The following is a 23110-nucleotide window of genomic DNA, read 5'->3' as shown; positions in this document are numbered from 1 at the left end:
GAATTACGCCGTTTTAAGTGACAATTTAATTTTTGGATAATTAAATTTCGCAAAAATGAATAGAAAATCAATAAAAAAGTACAAAAATAATAAAACAAATAAAAAAATCATCCACGCTGGAATTTGACCCTGTGCCGTTTGACTTTTTATTAATTCTTTGTTGTTGCCGAAAAAAAAAACAAAATAAAAACAATGTATAACATAAAAAAATATTTTTTTTGGAAAAAAAAATTATAAAATTTCATCTGGTGAGATTTTAAGCAGCGTTCTTTATGTTTTCATTCATTATAATAAAGAACATTTCAGGAAGTAGTTAGAATTTCATGCCGTGGTGTCATATTAGGTTCATGTCAAAAACATTTGAATATACGTTTTGATGCATCGTGTTCAATAGCGTTTATGGCTGAGTGTACTAAGGCGTTCTATTATGGTGCCAACAGACCCAGGTTCAACCCCTGCTGGAAGCGAAGAAGCTTTTCAATTTGTAAAAATTAGGTAATAAGAAAATAATAGTGTAACAAAAATACTGATAAAAATAAAAAGTGAAATGGATTTTTTTAGTTTCCCTGTAGAAAAGCGTCGCCAAAAAAGTAGTGAAAATGTTCTTTTTGGATCCGGAAGTAGTGCAAAATTGGCACAGAAGAACGGATGTCCACCATTTCAATAACTGTGACACTGAATTTGCATCACTTCTTACTTTGTGATTCGAATTCAGTGTTCTGGATGTGAATTAAAAAATGTTGCTATATTTTGACAAATAAATAATTCTTATATTTTTCTTTGTGATTTTTAATGCATTCTAACTCTTGCCTGAAACGTTTGAATTAAAATATTTTTAAAAATATGCAATATTTCTTGAATGGATTTATAACGTTTTTCGACAAAATTTCAATAATTTGTAAAATTTTTTTAATGCTTACTCTGTTTTTAACTTTTTGAAACAAAACAAGTAAGGAAAGTCTAAAGTCGGGCGGGGCCGACTATATTATACCCTGCACCACTTTGTAGATCTAAATTTTCGATACCATATCACATCCGTCAAATGTGTTGGGGCTATATATAAAGGTTTGTCCCAAATACATACATTTAAATATCACTCGATCTGGATAGAATTTGATAGACTTCTACAAAATCTATAGACTCAAAATTTAAGTCGGCTAATGCACTAGGGTGGAACACAATGTTAGTAAAAAAATATGGGAAACATTTAAATCTGGAGCAATTTTAAGAAAACTTCGCAAAAATTTATTTATGATTTATCTCTCGATATATATGCATTAGAAGTTTAGGGAAATTAGAGTCATTTTTACAACTTTTCGACTAAGCTGTGGCGATTTTACAAGGAAAATGTTGGTATTTTTACCATTTTTGTCGAAATCAGAAAAACATATATATGGGAGCTATATCTAAATCTGAACCGATTTCAACCAAATTTGGCACGCATAGCTACAATGATTCTACTCCCTGTGTAAAATTTCAACTAAATCGGAGTTAAAAATTGGCCTCTACGGTCATATGAGTGTAAATCGGGCGAAAGCTATATATGGGAGATATATCTAAATCTGAACCGATTTCAACCAAATTTGGCACGCATAGCTACAATGCTAATTCTACTCCCTGTGCAAAATTTCAACTAAATCGGAGCAAAAAATTGGCCTCTGTGGTCATATGAGTGTAAATCGGGCGAAAGCTATATATGGGAGCTATATCTAAATCTGAAGCGATTTCAACCAAATTTTGCACGCATAGCAACAATGCTAATTATGCTCCCTGTGCAAAATTTCAACTAAATCGGAGCAAAAAATTGGCCTCTGTGGTCATTTGAGTGTAAATCTGGCGAAAGCTATATATGGGAGCTATACCTAAATCTGAACCGATTTGGCTGATGTTTTGCAAGTTTTTCGAGACTCATAAAATATTCGGATGTACGGAATTGGAGGAAGATCGGTTGATATACACGCCAATTATGACCAGATCGGTGAAAAATATATACGGCAGCTATATCTAAATCTGAACCGATCCAAAATCAATAGGAATCGTCTTTGAGCCGAAACAGGACCCTATACCAAATTTTAGGACAATCGGACTAAAACTGCGAGCTGTACTTTGCACACAAAAATACATCAACAGACAGACGGACATCGCTAAATCGACTCAGAATTTAATTCTAAGACGATCGGTATACTAAACGATGGGTCTCAGACTTTTCCTTCTTGGCGTTACATACAAATGCACAAACTTATTATACCCTGTACCACAGTAGTGGTGAAGGGTATAAAAATTTCATGTACCCATTACCCAGCAAAAAAAGCGTCCCCAAAAAAGCGATGAAAATGTTCTTTTTGGATCCGGAAGTGGTGCAAAATTGACACAGAAGTGATGAATTAAACATGGGCTTGTCATAGGACGGAAGTCCTCCATTTCAACAGTTGTTGCACTGAATTTGCATCACTTCTTCAGGTGTGATCCGAATTCAATGTTTTGGATGTAAATTAAAAAATTCTGTGATATTTTGTCAAATAATTATTTTTTATATTTTTTGTAATTTTTATGGGATTCTAACGCTTGTAGGCCTCAAATATTTTCAAAAATTCACAAATTTTTCAGATTGGATTTAGCATTTTTTTCGAAAATTAATGATTTGTACCATTTTATGAATTCTTACTCTGTTTTTAACCTATTTGAAACAAAAAGTTAAAATCAGGGATCCGGAGCGGAGCGTGGAGCGGAGCAAGCCCTTTTTTAGCCGGAGCGGGAGCGGAGCGGGAGCGGCATTTCTAAAATCCGGAGCGGAGCGGTTTTTCATTTGGAATAAAATATTACTTGAATGAAATGTGTAACTTTGAAATTACACTGTGTAGGTAATTTCAAATTTAGCTAGTACTTAGCGTAGTGTGAGCAAACGTTTAAAATGTACGATATGTAGTTTTGTACGTACGTACATTGGGGAAAATACAACGTGTTTTTTTTAGTAATTGTTTTCAAAAACGGCAAATGTCAAAATATATCTCTAGTATGTGTTGTAAAAGTAACAACAGTACTTTCGATCAATTTCATCCCGTATTACTACAAAGATGGTTGTAATGAACGTCAAATAAATGCAATTAAACGATCTTATTTATATTTAGTTTTTTAGTTTTCTACACTGAAAAAAATATTGTCGTGAAGTCAAAGATTCCATGTCCTTAGAATAAGAGTGCAAATTTTGCTTAACATGGAAGACGCATTTCTCTAAAATAACGTTTTTTTTTCTTGTCCAAAAGGCAATAAACTTTTGAATGAAGTTGTAATGTCCTTATAATTAAGTGATTTTACTTAAAAATGTGTATCATAACATGAAAGATAAAATTTTTGAGGTAAGGTCAACGTGACTTTAATAATTAAGAAAAATTCTTTAAAATTAATAAAATTGTCTTTAAATTTGTTTCCTTTTTGCATTTCAAAAAATCGTTAAAAAATAAGACATGTTTTTCAACACTTTATTTTAAAGACGCTTTTTACTTGAAACATAGCATAATTTCTACTGGAAGTCGAGTCTTAATATGGAAAAAAAAAACAACTCGCTAACTCGTTTTTAAAGGATTTTGATAACAACTGACGAAAAAAATCTAAAAAAATGAAAAATTAACATTTGCTTCCTAGAAGCAAGTACATAACCCCCAAATTTAAAAGAGAATTTCGTCTTTAAAGTATCCTTACTTGTATTCTCCGCTTCTTTGGCTCGGAATTAATACCCAAACTGTTAAAGTAAAGACAAAATCTTTGGAACCGGACATGCTTTTTTTCAGTGTAAGGACATTCATATTTGCTTTACTATTGTACTATATCCTAGCATTCTCTTATTTCTGATATTAGTTCTCGAAAATTTAATTAAAATTATGGATAGTTTCAATTTTGGTTGAAAAATGTGCGCATATACATTTATTATACAATAAAGGGGAAAAAAGCGAAATTAGGTAACACTAGATCTGAGTAAGAATATTCGTAGGTATACCTCGGACTGATGTCGATGGAGGTTGTTGCAAACATAAACATCCACACACACATTACAAATATAACAAAACCTCTTCTCTACGTCTGTTGCAAAACAAAAAAAAAAACTTTCGGAGAGTAGTTACTTCTACTCTGTGTATAGACTTTCAATTCCAATCAGTTGCCGTTTTGGTCCGATCGGACCAAAATTGGTCCAAAAGATTTCCAATTTTTAAATTTGGTCCGATGGTGAGACCAAACAGAATTTGGTCCATTTTGGTCCTATTTCATAAATTTGGTTTCTATCACATATTAAATAGTAGATGGTGCACCGCAAAGAATATTGTCGGGAGTCCAAATATTTCACATGCTTAAAATACGAGTACTAATTTTGCTTAGAATAGAAGACGTATTTCTCTGAAAAAAAGTTTTTCCTTGTCTAAAAGTCTCTAAACTTTTCAATGAAGTCTGTTTATCCTTATAGCTAAATGATTCGACATAAAAATGTGTATCCTAACATGAATGCAAATTTCGTTTTAATGAAGTCAAAATGGATTTAATATTTCTGAAAAAATCTTCAAAATTAATAAAATGTTTCAACACATTGTTTTAAAGTCATTATACCCTAAACCACATAGTGGTTAGGGTATAATAAGTTTGATTTGCCAAAAAATGTGCCTACAAGAAATATTGATTTTAGACCCCATAAAATATATACCGATCGACTAAGAATCACCTCCTGAGTCAATCTAGCGCTTGGTGTCCGTCTGTCCATGTATTTGTTGTTCACAGGATTTCGGTCGCAATTATTAACCGATTTTGATGAAATTTGGTACAGGGAGTTTTTTTGGGCACAAGGACGAACGTTATTGAATTTGGAAGAAATCGGATCAAATTTAGATATAGCTCCCATATATATGTATTGCCCGATTTCGACAAATGGGGTCACGTTTCACTTTTTTTACTAACCGATCGTCGTCAAATTTAGCACAAAATAATCTTCTGTATCACCCTTTAAGTCAGAAAATTTCATCGCAATCGGTTAAGATTTAGATATAGGTCCCATATATATGTATCGCCCGATTTTGCCAAATTAGGTCATAAAACCCTTATTTATCAACCGATCTTACTCAAAGTTGGCGAAATGTAATCTTCTATAGCACTAACTATATGTGCAAAAAATCATCGAAATCGGTTCAGATTTAGCTATAGCTCCCATATATGTACCGCCCGATTTTTCTAAATAAAATAAAACTCAATTGAACAAATAACACAATGTTTGTACTATAATTTTCTCGAAGAGGAGCGGAGCGGAGCGATTTTTTTTTTCTCGGAGCGGAGCGTGGAGCGGATCGGTTTTTTTTTTTCTCCGGAGCGGGAGCGGAGCGGAGCGAAAAAAATGGACCGCTCCGGATCCCTGGTTAAAATTATCCATTAAAAGTATGAAAAAACCAAAAACCAATTATTGAATTAAAAGCACTTCCTGGGTAGTTAAAATAAAGAACATCACTGGGCGTGCATCTTCCGGAAGTGCTTTTAAAGTTGTGCCTTTGGAAGAACTTCCAATTTTTTTGCCGAGTTATAAATAATTGAATTAAAAGAACTTCCTGTGTAGTTAAAATAAAGACCATCTTTGGGAGTACTTTTCGAAGTGCATTTCAAGTTGTGCCTCTGGAAGAACCTCCAAATTTTTTTGCTGGGTTATTAAATTTCTTCATCCTAATGAACTTTCAAGGCACAACTTCTAAAGCAATGCACAGGATCCAAAGGACAAGCCCATGTAAAATTCATTGGAGATAATCCAAGTTTGCATTAATTCCGGATCACAAATTGGAGATCCAAACTACTTCTTTGGAAGCTCTTTTTTTTTGCTGGGTAATGAAATGTTCACAGCAAAAAAAATGGAAATTCTTCTTAAGGTACAACTTAAAAGGGACTTCCAAGAATGTCCTCCCAAAGATGTTCAATTTATTTTTTTAGAACTCTGTTTTGTCATATTTTTAATGTGTAATGTTTATTTTATTTTTTTTTTTTTTTTGTTTCAAATAGGTCGAAAACAGAGTAAGAAATAATAAAATGGTACAAATTATTACAATTTCGTCGAAAAAAACATATGAATCCATTCTAGGAAAATTGCAAATTTTTGAAAATATTAAAGTTAAAACGACAATCGTTAGAATGCATTTAAAATTATAAAAATATAAAAATTCAAATATCACAAAATTGTTTAATTCACATCTAAAACTTTGAATTCGGATCACACCTTAATAAGTGATGCAAATTCAGTGCAACGGCTGGTGAATATCCGTCCTATATCAAGCCCATGTTAAATTCATCGTTTTTACGCCAATTTTGTACCACTTCCGGATCCAAAAAGAGCATTTTCATTACTTTTGTAGCGAAGCGTTTTTTGCTGGGCACACTGAAAAAAACGCATGCCCGGTTCTAAAGATTTTGTCTTTACTTTAAAAATTTTGGTATTGATTCCGAGCCAAAGAAGCGGAGAATACAAGTAAGGATACTTTTAAGACACAATTCTCTTTTAAATTTGGGTTTTGTGTACTGGCTTCTAGGAAGCAAATTTTAATTGTTCGCTTTTTCAGCTTTTTTTCTTCATATGCTAACAAAGTCCTTTAAAAACGAATTAACGACAACTTTGTTTCCCAAATTAAGACTCAACTTCCAGTAGAAATTATGCTATGTTTCAAGCAAAAAACGTCTTTAACGTCTGTTGAAAAACATGTCCTATATTTGAACGATTTTTTGCTTTGTAGTCAAGATGCAAAAAGCCAAATAATTTAAAGACAATTTCATTCAATTTAAAGAATTTTTCTGAATTATTATAGTCAAGTCGACCTTAGCCCAAACATATTTCTTTCATGTTATAATACCCATTTTTAAGTGAAATCACTTAATTATAAGGGCAATACGACTTCATTGAAGAGTTTACCAACTTTTGGATAAGGAAAAAAAACTTTATATTGGAGAAATGTGTCTTCTATGCTAAGCTAAATTTGCATTCGTATTTTAAAGACATGAAATCTTTGACCTCACGACAATATTTTTTTCAGTGCATGAGTATATTAACAAAACGAATGAAATAAAGAAAAATGATATAAGGAAGTACAATATTTCCATTCACATAAAACTAAAACGAAATATTGACGAGAGGCTAAAGATTTCAAGTCCTTAAAATATGAATGATTTTGTCCTTATAGTTAAGTGATTCGACTTTTAACTGGGTATCATAAATGAAAGAAAATTTCGTTTGAGTACGGTTAACCTGGTTTTAATTTAATGACGTTTTTACTTGAAACATATCATAATTCTCACTTGAAGTCGGGTCTGAATTTGGATATTTGAGTTGTCGTTAACCCGTTTTTAAAACTCTTTGACAGCACATGAAGAAAACCAAGTATATACGGCCGTAAAGACGGCCTGGCCGAAGCTTATGTACCCTCCACCATGGATTGCGTAGAAACTTCAACTGAAGACTGTCATCCACAATCGAATTACTTAGGTTGCGGTAACACTTGCCGATGGCAAGGTATCTTAAAACTTCCTAACACCGTAATATATACCACATAGTCCATACGTGGTATATATTAAACTAAAAAAGGCCGTTTAAAGTCTCTATAGAAATAAAATTTGTAAAAAAAAAATTTGACAACATTTTCTATAGAAGTAAAATTTGGAAAAAATTTTCTATAGAAACAAAATTTGGAAAAAAAATTCTATAGAAATAAAATTTTGACAAAATTTTCTATAGAAATAAAATTTTGACAAAATTTTCTATAGAAATAAAATTTTGACAAAATTTTCTATAGAAATAAAATTTTGACAAAATTTTCTATAGAAATAAAATTTTGACAAAAATTTCTAGAGAAATAAAATTTTGACAAATTTTTCTATAGAAATAACATTTTGACAATGTTTTCTATAAAAATAAAATTTTGGTAGATTATTTTTGGCTTGAGTGGCAACCATGATTATGAACCGATATGGACCAATTTTTGTGTGATTGGGGATCGGCTATATATAACTATAGACCGATATGGACCAAATATGGCATGGTTATAAGCGGCCTTATACTAACACCACGTTGAAAATTTCAACCGGATCGGATGAATTTTGCTCCTCCAAGAGGCTCCGGAGATCAAATCTGGGGAACGGTTTATATGGGGGGCTATATATAATTATGGACCGCTATGGACCCATTCTTGCGTGTTTGTTAGAGACCACATTCTAACACCATGTTGCAAATTTCAACCGATCGGATGAATTTAGCTCCTCCAAGAGGCTCCGGAGGATAAATCTGGGGATCGATTTATATGGGGGCTATAAATAATTATGGACCGATATGGACCAATTCTAGCTTGGACCAATTCTACCATATACTTACACCACGTACCAAATTTCAACCGGATGGGATGAATTTTGCTCCTCTAAGAGGCTCCGGAGGTCAAATCTGGGGATCGGCTTATATGGGGGCTATATATAATTATGGACCGATATGAACCACTTTTGTCATGGTTGCTACATACAATATAGTAACTCCACGTACCAAATTTCAATCGGATCGGATGACTTTTCAAATCTGGGGGTCGGTTTATATGGGGGATGACTTTTCAAATCTGGGGATCGGTTTATATGGGGGCTATATATAATTATGGACCGATGTGGACCAATTTTTACATGATCATTAGAGACCATATACTAACACCATGTACCATGTGGCTTCGCAAACCAAATCGGGGTTTATATGGGGGCTATATGTAATTATGGACCGATATGGACCAATTTTTGCGTGGTTGTTAGAGACCACATACTATGTAGCAAATTTCAGCCGGATCGGATGAAATTTGATTCTCTTAGAGCAATCGCAATCCAAATTTGGGGGTCCGTTTATATGGGGGCTATACGTAAAAGTGGACCGATATGGCCCATTTGCAATTCCATCCGACCTACATCAATAACAACTACTTGTGCCAAGTTTCAAGTCGATAGCTTGTTTCGTTCGGAAGTTAACGTGATTTCAACAGACGGACGGACGGTCGGACATGCTCAGATCGACTCAGAATTTCACCACGACCCAGAATATATATACTTTATGGGGTCTTAGAGCAATATTTCGATGTGTTACAAACGGAATGACAAAGTTAATATACCCCCATCCTATGGTGGAGGGTATAAAAATAAAAAATATATAAATTAAAATTTGTTTCCTAGAATCAAATACGCAAAATTTTAATTTAAAAGCGAAATTTGCATTCATATTTTAAGGACATGGCATCTTTGGCCTCGATACAATATTTTTGTCAATGTGTATCACATTTTCTTTCTCTTTCATAAAATACATATTCAATTTAAAGATATGATGACAACTGTCTTTGAATTTCTTTTGATTGGAAACTACACCTTCAAAAAATCGCTTCTGTAACATATATTATAAGGATTGGTCCAATCAAGATATTATTTGTATTGTTCAAACATATTATGTTTCACACTGGTAGAATAAACCTTTAATGAAATATTATTTGTGTATATATTTTTAAGGCGCCAGTTGGTTACTTCCGTTTATTACTTGCAGCATACGCTCTCGGTCTCTCCACACATATCATATTTAAAAAAATTCTATGTCCCACACATAATATGTTCTAACATACGTAACTATTAACAATTGCCTATAAATATTGCCATATATTTTCAATCAAAAAAATTTTTAATACAGTGCAAACATATTATGTTTTACCCTAAGCATATCTTTTTTAAAGACCCAAATAATTATTTCCAATTTCTAAACATCTGTTTGCTTGCAGCAAACTGGCTTAAATAAATTTTGTATTTATATAAATAAAAATACATAAGTTTGTAATTTATTTGAATATTGCACCCGAACATTTATTTCAATACAAAACTAGCGTAACTTTGACCGCTTCGCTGCGCATCCCGAGACATATTTTCGTTAACTTAGTCAACCATATCCTTCGATTTGAAAACAAATTCGAAAAGATTTGAACTCTTTTAAAGAGTATGGTCAGGGGAAGTCTGGCACAAAAACTGAAGTACCGATTAATCACTTCATGGTTTCCATACACGTGTCCCGTAAATTTCAAAAATATCAGACTACTTGCGTTTTCGTTTATATACAGGAATAGGATGGTTATGCAGATGTAAAACGGATCGGCTTAAAAAAAGTTACACTCTGATTTACGTGAAATTTTGCATAGGAAGTGGAATTAAGTTCTAGATATGAATGCCAAATATTGGTTGAAATCCGTTAAGATTTAGATATAGCTCCCATATATATCATTCGCTCAATTATCCGTCATATGACCACAAAGATCAAAGTTAAAATCCGATTTACGTGAAATTTTGCACAATTAACATAGTAACTATGCAATCAAATTTGGTTGAAATCGATTCAGATTTTGATATGGCTTCCATTCACCCTCACATAACCACAGAGGCCAAGTTTAACTCCGATTTACTTGAAAATTTGTACAGGAAGTAGAATTAAGGTTCAAGACATGCATGCGAATTTTGACCAGGGATCCGGAGCGGAGCGTGGAGCGGAGCGTGGAGCGGAGCGTGGAGCGGAGCGGAGCAAGCCCTTTTTTGCCGGAGCGGGAGCGGCATTTCTAAAATCCGGAGCGGAGCGGGAGCGGAGCGGTTTCCAAATGAAAAACCGCTCCGCTCCGAATAAAATATTACTTGAATGAAATGTGTAACTTTGAAATTACAATGTGTAGGTAATTTCAAATTTAGCTAGTACTTAGCGTAGTGTGAGTAAACGTTTAAAATGTACGATATGTATTTTTGTACGTACGTACATTGGGGAAAACACAACGTGTTTTTTTAGTAATTGTTTTCAAAAACGGCAAATGTCAAAATATATCTCTAGTATGTGTTGTAAAAGTAACAATAGTACTTTCGATCAATTTCATCCCGTATTACTACAAAGATGTTTGTAATGAACGTCAAATAAATGCAATTAAACGATCTTATTTATATTTAATTTTTTAGTTTTCTACACTGAAAAAAATATTGTCATGAAGTCAAAGATTCAATGTCCTTAGAATAAGAATGCAAATTTTGCTTAACATGGAAGACGCATTTCTCTAAAATAAAGTTTTTTTTCTTGTCCAAAAAGCAATAAACTTTTGAATGAAGTTGTACTGTCCTTATAATTAAGTGATTTTACTTAAAAATGTGTATCATAACATGAAAGATAAAATTTTTGAGGTAAGGTCAACGTGACTTTAATAATTAAGAAAAATTCTTTAAAATTAATGAAATTGTCTTTAAATTTGTTTCCTTTTTGCATCTTGCCTACAAAGCAAAAAATCGTTAAAAAATAAGACATGTTTTTCAACACTTTATTTTAAAGACGCTTTTTACTTGAAACATAGCATAATTTCTACTGGAAGTCGAGTCTTAATATGGAAAAAAAAATAACTCGTTAACTCGTTTTTAAAGGATTTTGATAACAACTGACGAAAAAAATCTAAAAAAAAATGAAAAATTAACATTTGCTTCCTAGAAGCAATTACATAACCCCCAAATTTAAAAGAGAATTACGTCTTTAAAGTATCCTTACTTGTATTCTCCGCTTCTTTGGCTCGGAATTAATACCCAAACTGTTAAAGTAAAGACAAAATCTTTGGAACCGGGCATGCTTTTTTTCAGTGTAAGGACATTCATATTTGCTTTACTATTGTACTATATCCTAGCATTCTCTTATTTCCGATATTAGTTCTCGAAAATTTAATTAAAATTATGGATAGTTTCAATTTTGGTTGAAAAATGTGCGCATATACATTTATTATACAATAAAGGGGAAAAAAGCGAAATTAGGTAACACTAGATCTGAGTAAGAATATTCGTAGGTATACCACGGATTGATGTCAATGGAGGTTGTTGCAAACATAAACATACACACACACATTACAAATATAACAAAACCTCTTCTCTACGTCTGTTGCAAAACAAAAAAAGAACTTTCGGAGAGTAGTTACTTCTACACTGTTAGAAAAATATGTTTTTCATATGTTCCGATATAAACAAAATGTGTTTCGGGCACGATTTTAAACCACAATATATTTAAGTGCGAACATGTAATTTTCCTAAACTAACACTAAATGTTTGGGACATCTATGTTAATATATTAGAATATATTATGTTTGGGGCATGAATGTTCCATAAAAATCATATGTGTGAATATAAACATATATAAATTTACAAATTTCGACTAAACATACATATGTTGTGATATTTTATTCAAAGCGACAGAGAGAGTATAGAGAGAAATAGAGATGGAAACCGGGAGAGTTGACGAAAGATATCAATATAACACAGCAAAAGAGTCAAAAGAGAACAATTTCTGTGAAACCGCTTGTATGTTGTTTCGGAAAACTGTTTTATGATAAGGCCAAAAATTTGATATGTTTAAGTCTAAATATTATTTAATTTGAATAAAGAGAATATACATTCTGAACCAAGAGAATAGACATTTGAAAAACAAACAGCTTATGTTTTCGCCTTGAGAGCAGCATTTTATGTATGTGTGGACATGTGTTTTGTTTATCATTTTGGCATTATGGGCACAATTTTTTCTTGGTTCGTTAAAAGAAATCAGGGGTCTTCATAAAAATAACGAAAGGGCACTATACTCTTTTTAGAGTTGGGACAGTAAAATGAAATAAGGAGGAAATAGTGAAAAATTACACAGTAAAATGTAAAAAAACAAACTTTAGTTCCTCTTTATTAAAAAGTAGTCCACGAGGAGTTGACGGACACCATCAAATATAAAAGCGGGCATTAAGTTCGAGTTTTACAGCTAAAACAATTTAAAAAGTTTATTTTCTTTAAAATGAATTATTAAAGAAAAATAAAAGGAATTTTAGAGCGATGGTGTTAAATGCTAGTAAAAAACTGTTCACTCCTAAATAAATTTATGTTTATATTATAAAATTATGTACGTATGTTTATACTCGACTCCACGTTCTTCTTTTGTTAGTTTTTGAATTCCTTCCCAATTTTAAAGTTTTGTACAAAAACAGTTTTTTATTACAAGATTGTTATCTTTGCAATAAAAAATAATATTTTATCCAAAAATCAGTCAATTTCGTTTATATCAAGCACTGTTACTATACTATAAATCTTTAATAACGCACATTTCGAAGTTTCATTAAAAAAATTAATATAGTATAAATATAAATGTGTAAATTAAAAAAGAAAATGTTTGGTCGGAGCAGGGATTGAACCCACGACCCTTTGCATGCAAGGCAGACATGCTAACCACTGCTCCACGTGGCAAACAAATGTATGTTTCTGTTAAATAATGTTATGTTTGTATGGGCTCGTGGGCGCTGCAAACTATGCTATATAAATGTAACTTAAAACGATAATTATCTACTGGTGACTATAACAGCTACGTAGCCCAGTGGATAGTGTGTTGGCTTACAAACTGTATGGTCCTCGGTTCGATTCTCCATGCACGCGAAAGGTAAAATTTAAAAAATTTATAAAAGTGAATAATTTCTTCAACATTATTTGTATTACAGAAAAAGGTGCCAATAACTAAAAAATTTCGTGGAAGTGAAAATTACGAGTATGTTAGGGAATGAGCACAATCGTGTTTGGGAAAAATTCTTCCAAGCATATAATATTTTTGACTCAAAATGCTTCCAAACATATAATATGTTCACATAAAACAAACATATTAATGTTTCGGCAGTATGCAATAATATATGTGCTTCCTGCAAAATATGTTTGGAACATATGTTAAAGAAGCGATTTTTTTTGAGGGTGTACTCTGTGTATAGACTTTCAATTCCAATCAGCGTTGCCGTTTTGGTCCGATCGGACCAAAATTGGTCCAAAAGATTTCTAATTTTTAAATTTGGTCCGATGGTCAGACCAAACAGAATTTGGTCCATTTTGGTCCATTTTCATAAATTTGGTTTCTATCACATATTAAATAGTAGATGGTGCACCGCAAAGAATATTGTCGGGAGGCCAAATATTTCACATGCTTAAAATACGAATACGAATTTTTCTTAGAATAGAGGACGTATTTCTATGAAAAAAAGTTTTTCCTTGTCTAAAAGTCTCTAAACTTTTCAATGAAGTCTAAGTGATTCGACATAAAAATGTGTATCCTAACATGAATGCAAATTTCGTTTTAATGAAGTCAAAATGGATTTAATATTTCTGAAAAAATCTTCAAAATTAATAAAATATTTCAACACATTGTTTTAAAGTCATTATACCCTAAACCACATAGTGGTTAGGGTATAATTTAGTTTGATCTGCCAAAAAAATATGCCTACAAGAAATATTGATTTTAGACCCCATAAAATATATACCGATCGACTCAGAATCACCTCCTGAGTCGATCTAGCGCTTGGTGTCCGTCCGTCCATCCGTCCGTCTGTCCATGTATTTGTTGTTCACAGGATTTCGGTCGCAATTATTAACCGATTTTGATGAAATTTGGTACAGGGAGTTTTTTTTGGGCACAAGGACGAACGTTATTGAATTTGGAAGAAATCGGATCAAATTTAGATATAGCTCCCATATATATGTATTGCCCGATTTCGACAAATGGGGTCACGTTGCACTAGTTTTACTAACCGATCGTCGTCAAATTTAGCACAAAATAATCTTCTGTATCACCCTTTAAGTCTGAAAATTTCATCGAAATCGGTTCAGATTTAGATATAGGTCCCATATATATGTATCGCCCGATTTTGTCAAATTAGGTCATAAAACCCTTATTTATCAACTGATCTTACTCAAAGTTGGCGAAATGTAATCTTCTATAGCACTAACTATATGTGCAAAAAATCATCGAAATCGGTTCAAATTTAGCTATAGCTCCCATATATGTACCGATTTTTCTAAATAAAATCAAACTCAATTGAACAAATTATACAATGTTTGTACTATAATTTTCTCGAAGAGGAGCGGAGCGGAGCGATTTTGTTTTTCGGAGCGGAGCGGTTTTTTTTTCTCCGGAGCGGGAGCGGAGCGGAGCGAAAAAAATGGGCCGCTCCGGATCCCTGATTTTGACCACAGATGTCAAAGTTGAAAGCCGATTTACGAATTAACATAGTAACTTTGCATATCAAATTTGGTTGAAATCGGTTCACATTTTAATATGGCTTCCATATATATGTTTTTCCGATTTGCGCAAAAATGGGCAAAATACCCACATTTTCCTTGTAAAATCACTACTGATAAATCAAAAACGAGTAAAAATGACTCCAATGTGCTTATACTTCCAATACATATCGATCGGCCGATAAATCATAACTACACTTTTGCGAAGTTGCCCCAAAATTTGTTCATATTTTAATGTTTGCCATCTTCTTTTTTTCTAATATTGTATTCCACCCTAGAGCATTAGCCGACTTAAATTTGAAGTCTATAAATTTTGTAGAACTCCAACAAATTTTGTTTTGATCGGGTCAGATTTAAATATATGTATATGGGAACATAAAACTTTATATATAGAACGCAACAAACTGGAAGGATTTAGATGGTATCGAAAATATAGTCGGCCCCGCCCGAATTTAGACTTTCCTTACTTGTTTATATTTATTCTTGATTTTCTAACTGAGATAGGTAAACTCTAATCCCACACTATATCTATAATTTGCTTATTAAATGTCATTATCAAAATAAGTATTTTATTCTTCTCGCTCTATCTCCTTTCAAGTAAGGAAAATTACATTGGGATTAGAAAATGCAAATATCTACACAAATAAAAATAAATAAAAACTATACTTACATAAATATAGATAATCACGCTACATCACCATATAATTTCTTTTCTATATGCTGGAAAGCTATTCGTTTCATTTTTCCGCAAATACATTCAGAAAGTAGGAAAATCAACAAACAAAATACTATTCGAAAATTAGGTAAAGCCATTTAGCTATTTCTATTACTTTCAAACAAAAGCAAACATCCCAAGCAATTATCAATTGCAAAGGCGTAACCAAAACGATAGGTACTCCATTAGATAATATATTGGCACTGACACTTTGAAGAGGCATCGTGAATGATTATTGTGAACTACGGGTAGGCATTTGGTCCTCCTACCCGATTAGATATCAAAAACCCAATTTTCACAAGGTCATCTTCTTCCTTTGACTGTGTTTTCATAACTCTACTTAAGATCTCCGATTTATTTAAAATTTTTCAAAAAAAAAATCTTTTATTTAAGCCTCCGCTTAAACAAACCTAACTTATCACCGTCTACCAGTCCATCGAAATTTTCATATAATTGAAATACGAATGCGAATTTGTAGCATAAAGAAGTATTTCTCTGATATAATTTTTTTCCTTGTCTGGCTTTTTTAATTAGGCACCTTCCTGTCTTTGTTTTTGCCAGTTTATAAGTATGACATTTTTTAGAGAATTTTATCTCAAGGTTCTTGATTGTTGGATATTAGGCTTGGAAGTGCGGTTGTCACTAATGCCAAAAATTAATTTACCACAATTAAAGACAAGTGAGTAAAGTAGAAAGTCGGACGGGGCCGACTATATCATACCCTAAACCACCCCTACTGAATTAGTAAACATTGTTTGTGGTGTATCAATGGTATAGGTTTGGGGAAAACCGCATTTCCATATTTAAGAACGTTAAGGTGTACATGTTTTAGGGGAGCTTTATCACAATCTGAACAGAAATGTCTGATATAGTTGATTCTACAGAGTTAGTATGCCACTAATATTGAGTCCATTATCAAAAAATAGGAAACCGCTCAATTAGTGTGGGCAATAAATCCAAATTTCTGAAAATAGGGCAATAAATTTATGTAATAGCTACATGTAAATACGATGGGCTAATACATGTACATTTGAAATTTGAGCAACATTGGAAGAGAATAATGGCCAATCGATCAATGCATATATATGGGAGCTATATCTAAATAGGAATTGATTTCGATGATATTTCCCGGATTTGGTTGATACCACAGAAGATCACCTTGTGCTAAATTAGAGTAAGATCGGGTACTAAATAAGGCTATTATGATAAGAAATAAATTTGTAATGGGTAATTTTTTTCAAAAACGGGCGTTATATATGGGAACTATATCTAAATCTGAACCGATTTGGATTATATTTTGTAGGTTTTATTGATATTACAAGTGATTACCTTGTGCTAAATTTGAGTGAGATCGGTTAATAAATGAGGCCACTATGGTCAAAAATAAGGTTATAAGGGGCAAATTTTTGAAAATCGGTCGCTACATATATTATTGGGAACTATATCTAAACCTCAACCGATTTGAATGATATTTTGCACATAGAACCAGTGCTATAGAATGTTAGTGTAATCCAAATTTGAATAAGATCGGTTGATAAATAAGGGACTTATGGCCAAATTTGGGAAAATCGGGCGATACATATATATATGGGAGCTATAGCTAAATCTGAACCAATTTCGATGATTTTTTGCATATATAGTAAGTGCTATAAAAACTTAGATTTGACCAATTCTGAGTCAGATCGGTTGATAAATAAGGGACTTATGGCCAAATTTGGGAAAATCGGGTGATACATATATATGAGAGCTATATCTAAATCTGAACTGATTTCGATGATATTTGGCACACTTAAAGGTGGTCAATTGAATTACTTTGTGACAAATTTGACGCCGATCGGTTAATAAATGAGCTCAATCTGACCCCATTTATCGAAATCGGGCGATACATATATATGGGAGCTATATCTAAATTTGATCCAATTTTTTTTTCATATTCAATAGCATTCGTCCTTGTACCAAAAAAGCACCACATACAAATTTCATCAAAATCGGTTAATAATTGCGACCGGAATCCTGCGAACAACAAACATATGGACGGACGGACCGACACCAAGCGCTATATCGACTCAGGGGGTGATTCTGAGTCGATCGGTATATATTTTATGGGGTCTAAAATCAATATTTCTGGTAGGCAAATTTTTTGGCAGATCAAAGTTATTTTACCCTGACCACTATGTGGTTTAGAGTATAAAAAGATACGTTACCACTAATGTACAAAATTAAAAAAAAAATAAACTTTTATTGAGTTTTTGATCAAATTTTGCGGTGAGTTAAAAAAAATATTCTTCAAACGAATGAATTATCCCTCCTGTTATCGACAACTTTTTAGGTGAATAAATATCCTCTGAATTGTAAATGTGTCGAATTTTAAACATTTTAACGATTTTAGCTTGAACTTACCCACAATGGATCATAGGAAATAACACGAAAATTAAAATTCTTAAAGAAATACTGTCAAAATTTTATTTCTTTAGAAAAATTTGTCAACATTTTATTTCTTTTGGGAAATTCTGTCGAAATTTTATTTCTATTTATTGTCAAAATTGTACATTTATAGAAATTTTTTCAAAATTTTAATTCTATGGAAAATTTTGTCAAAATTTTATTTCTTTAGAAAATTTTGTCAAAATTTTATTTCTTTAAAAAATTTTGTCAAAATGTTATTTCTATAGAAAATTTTGTTAAAATTTTATTTCTATGGAAAATTTTGTCAAAATTTTATTTCTATTGAAAATTTTGTCATAATTTTTTTTCTATAGAAAATTTTGTCAAAATTTTATTTCTATAGAAAATTTTGTCAAAATTTTATTTCTATAGAAAATTTTGACAATATTTTATTTCTATAGAAAATTTTGTCATAATTTTTTTTTCTATAGAAAATTTTGTCAAAATTTTATTTCTATAGAAAATTATGTCAAAATTTTATTTCTATGGAAAATTTTGTCAAAATTTTATTTCTATAGAAAATTTTGTCAATATTTTATTTCTATGGAAAATTTTGTAAAAATTTTATTTCTATAGAAAATTTTGTCATAATTTTTTTTCTATAGAAAATTTTGTCAAAATTTTATTTCTATAGAAAATTATGTCAAAATTTTATTTCTATGGAAAATTTTGTCAAAATTTTATTTCTATAGAAAATTTTGTCAATATTTTATTTCTATAGGAAATTTTGTCAAAATATTATTTCTATAGAAAATTTTGTCAACATTTTATTTCTATAGAAAGTTTTGTCAAAATTTTATTTCTATAGAAAACTTTGCCAAAATTTTATTTCTATAGAAAATGTTGGCAAATTTTTATTTCTATAGAAAATTTTCTCAAAACTTTATTTCTTTAGAAAATTTTGTCAACATTTTATTTCTATAGAAAATTTAGTCAAAATTTTATTTCTATAGATTTTTTTTCTAATGTTTATTTTTATTTTTATATTTTATTTCCATAGAAAATTTTCTCAAAATTTTATTTCTATAAAAAAAAAACTTTGTCAAAATATTATTTCTCTGAAAATTTTTTCAAACTTTTATTTTTATAGAAAATTTTCTTTCGTTGATGCCGCGACAAAAATTCGATCAGTTATTTTTTTTTATAATTGAAAGGGAAGTGAGACCATTTTACATGTATTGTACAAAAACGGTACCTCATTTATTTTGCGCTATGTAAGACGAAGACCATCTTAATTTCCAATTCCAACTTTCTCAAAATCAACGACAAAAGTGCTCTTTCACCCACCCAAAGTAAGATTTTAAAACACTTATGAACATTTCCATTGCATTAATGATTTTTTTCATGTCAATGAAAATATTTCTTTAGCTCAATTTTAATAAAACTTCCTTCCAGTGTAATTTCACATAAATCAATTTTGTACCTCCCAAGAAAAATTACAGACAACCCCCACTACAAAAGAAAAATGATAGTAGGTCCCTGCTATGCATTTTTTTATGAATTTATTTGTTTTCATTAGCCTAGAGATAAAAGAATGTCAATATGGGTTGCATACAACGTTGTTTTTGAGTAATGCATTACCACATTGTGAGCGCCACTTTACTAATGCTGTCAAACGTCTCTAATTACGAATTCATTTCCTCGTTCATGCATCTTGTTATATTGACCAAGTTCTGCAATGCAACATTACCAGCTGGATTAGGGATGTCAATGAAAACTTAAAAAAAATAATGTCATACAAGTTGGCATACATTGCAAACTTTGTTATTTGAGATGTTTGAGTTTTATTGGGTTACGATGAAATTAATAAAAATTAATCAAATAATGTGGTGAATTGGGAAATGTTGGTGATCTTTACTCCTTTGTTTGCTAAAATTTTGAAGGGTCCATAATAGTATCAAAAACTAATAGTATCAATTAATTTTTTAATTGACTTTCAATTAATTTTTTAATTGATACAACCATTTATGCGATTGAAGACATTTCAATAAAAAAAATTAATTGGATCACTTAATTTCGTGATTGAATCAGAAAAAAAAATTTGTGTGAACATCAAAAATGATTCGAAGACTGAATGCTAAAATCCGCGTCGCAATGGTAGAAAACTTGCTTGTGAACTGAACATATCGAGAGAACGGATGCATCACATATTGAAAAACTAGCTTCGGCTAAAGCCATTGAAAATCCGAAAAAGTTCAAGAGCTCACCGATGCACAAGAAAAGTTAGACTGAAGAGAGTCAAGCAGTTGCTTGCTTAAACAAAAGTGGGTATCTCCGATGAGAAGCTATTCCAAATTGAGCAGTTTGTGACCAAACAAAATGATGACATTACTTACCACAGAGGTCAAATGAAAATCTACACCTATGTTTGACCATCAGAAGTCAAGCGCCTACGATGTAATAGGGTTGGGTGCCGTAAGGGCATATCTTTCTTTCTTTCCACTATCAACCATGGGGTCAATATATATGTCCCGAATATTATGGGGAATATGTCCTAAAGACAGTATTGAAGTCCTTAGCATATAAACATTTCAGTTGCAGACTATGGACATGGACAGGACTTAGCACCACGGTTGGCACTCGTGCCAAAAATAATCTACCAACAGTTTAAGAAAAATATACCAAAAATCTACCAAATTAAAAAAAAATAAGTTTTAATAATTTTTTTCTTCAATGTTCATCCTATTATAAACTTTATCAAAATTTTATTTCCATAGAAAATTTTGTCAACATTTTTTTCTATAGAAAATTTTGTCAATTTTTTTTCTATAGAAAATTTTGTCAAAAAATGTTTTCTATAGAAAATTTTGTCATTTTTTCTATAGAAAATTTTGTCAATTTTTTTTTCTATATAAAATTTTGTCAAAATTTTTTTCTATATAAAATTGTGTCAAAATTTTTTTCTATAGAAAATTTTGTCAAAATTTTTTTTCTATAGAACATTTTTTCAAAATGTTATTTCTATAGAAAATTTTGTCAAAATTTCATTTCTATAGAAAATTTTGTCAAAATTTATTTCTATAGACAAATTTGTCAAAATTTTATTTCTATAGAAAATTTTTTCAAAATTTTATTTCTATAGAAAATTTTGTCAAAATTTTATTTCTATAGAAAATTTTGCCAAAAATTTATTTCTATAGAAAATTTTGGTCGAAATTTTATTTCTATAGAAAATTTTGGTCAAAATTTTATTTCTATAGAAAATTTTTTCAAAATTTTATTTCTATAGAAAAGTTTGTCAAAATATTATTTCTATAGAAAATTTTGTCAAATTGTTATTTCTATAGAAAATTTTGTCATTGTTTTTTCTATAGAAAATTTTGTCAAAATTTTATTTCTCTTGAAAACTTTGTCAAAATTTTATTTCTATAGAAAATGTTGTCAAAATGTCATTTCTATGGAAAATTTTTTATTTCTATAGAAAATTTTGTCAAAATGTTATTTTTATAGAAAATTTTGTCAAAATTTTATTTCTATAGAAAATTTTGACAAAATGTTATTTTTATAGAAAATTTTGTCAAAATTTTATTTCTATAGAAAATTTTGTCAAAATTTTATTTCTATAGAAAATTTTGCCAAAATTTTATTTCTATAGAAAATGTTGGCAAATTTTTATTTCTATAGAAAATTTTCTCAAAATTTTATTTCTTTAGAAAATTTTATCAACATTTTATTTCTATAGAAAATTTAGTCAAAATTTTATTTCTATAAATTTTTTTTCTAATGTTTATATTTATTTTTATATTTTATTTCCATAGAAAATTTTGTCAAAATTTTATTTCTATAAAAAAAAAAAAACTTTGTCAAAATGTTATTTCTATCAAAATTTTTTCAAACTTTTATTTCTATAGAAAATGTTCTTTCGTTGATGCCGCGACAAAAATTCGATCATTTATTTTTTTTATAATTGAAAGGGAAGTGAGACCATTTTACATGTATTGTACAAAACCGGTACCTCATTTATTTTGCGCTATGTAAGACGAAGACCATCTTAATTTCCAATTCCAACTTTCTTAAATCAACGACAAAAGTGCTCTTTCACCCACCCAAAGTAAGATTTTAAAACACTTATGAACATTTCTATTGCATTAATGATTTTTTTTTCATGTCAATGAAAATATTTCTATAGAAAAACTTTGTCAAAATGTTATTTCTATCAAAATTTTTTCAAACTTTTATTTCTATAGAAAATGTTCTTTCGTTGATGCCGCGACAAAAATTCGATCATTTATTTTTTTTATAATTGAAAGGGAAGTGAGACCATTTTACATGTATTGTACAAAACCGGTACCTCATTTATTTTGCGCTATGTAAGACGAAGACCATCTTAATTTCCAATTCCAACTTTCTTAAATCAACGACAAAAGTGCTCTTTCACCCACCCAAAGTAAGATTTTAAAACACGTATGAACATTTCTATTGCATTAATGATTTTTTTTTCATGTCAATGAAAATATTTCTTTAGCTCAATTTTAATAAAACTTCCTTTCAGTGTAATGTCACATAAATCAATTTTGTACCTCCCAAGAAAAATTACAGACAACCCCCACTACAAAAGAAAAATGATAGTAGGTCCCTGCTATGCATTTTTTTATGAATTTATATGTTTTCATTAGCCTAGAGATAAAAGAATGTCAATATGGGTTGCATACAACGTTGTTTTTGAGTAATGCATTACCACATTGTGAGCGCCACTTTACTAATGCTGTCAAACGTCTCTAATTACGAATTCATTTCCTCGTTCATGCATCTTGTTATATTGACCAAGTTCTGCAATGCAACATTACCAGCTGGATTAGGGATGTCAATGAAAACTTAAAAAAAATAATGTCATACAAGTTGGCATACATT

General features: G+C 30.8%; 1 protein-coding gene across 1 annotated transcript in view; it reads right to left on the bottom strand.

The window, feature by feature from the left end:
* Ance-3 (angiotensin-converting enzyme Ance-3) overlaps positions 1–23110 on the bottom strand; it is a 438035-nt gene that overhangs the window by 334482 nt on the left and 80443 nt on the right. The gene's annotated exons all lie outside the window — the stretch shown is intronic.

The sequence above is a fragment of the Haematobia irritans genome, chromosome 2 (genome assembly GCF_050003625.1).
Source record: "Haematobia irritans isolate KBUSLIRL chromosome 2, ASM5000362v1, whole genome shotgun sequence".
In the NCBI taxonomy this organism is placed as follows: domain Eukaryota; kingdom Metazoa; phylum Arthropoda; class Insecta; order Diptera; family Muscidae; genus Haematobia; species Haematobia irritans.
The sequence above is the reverse complement of the archived record's forward strand: the minus strand, read 5'-3'. Positions and strand labels throughout refer to the sequence as shown.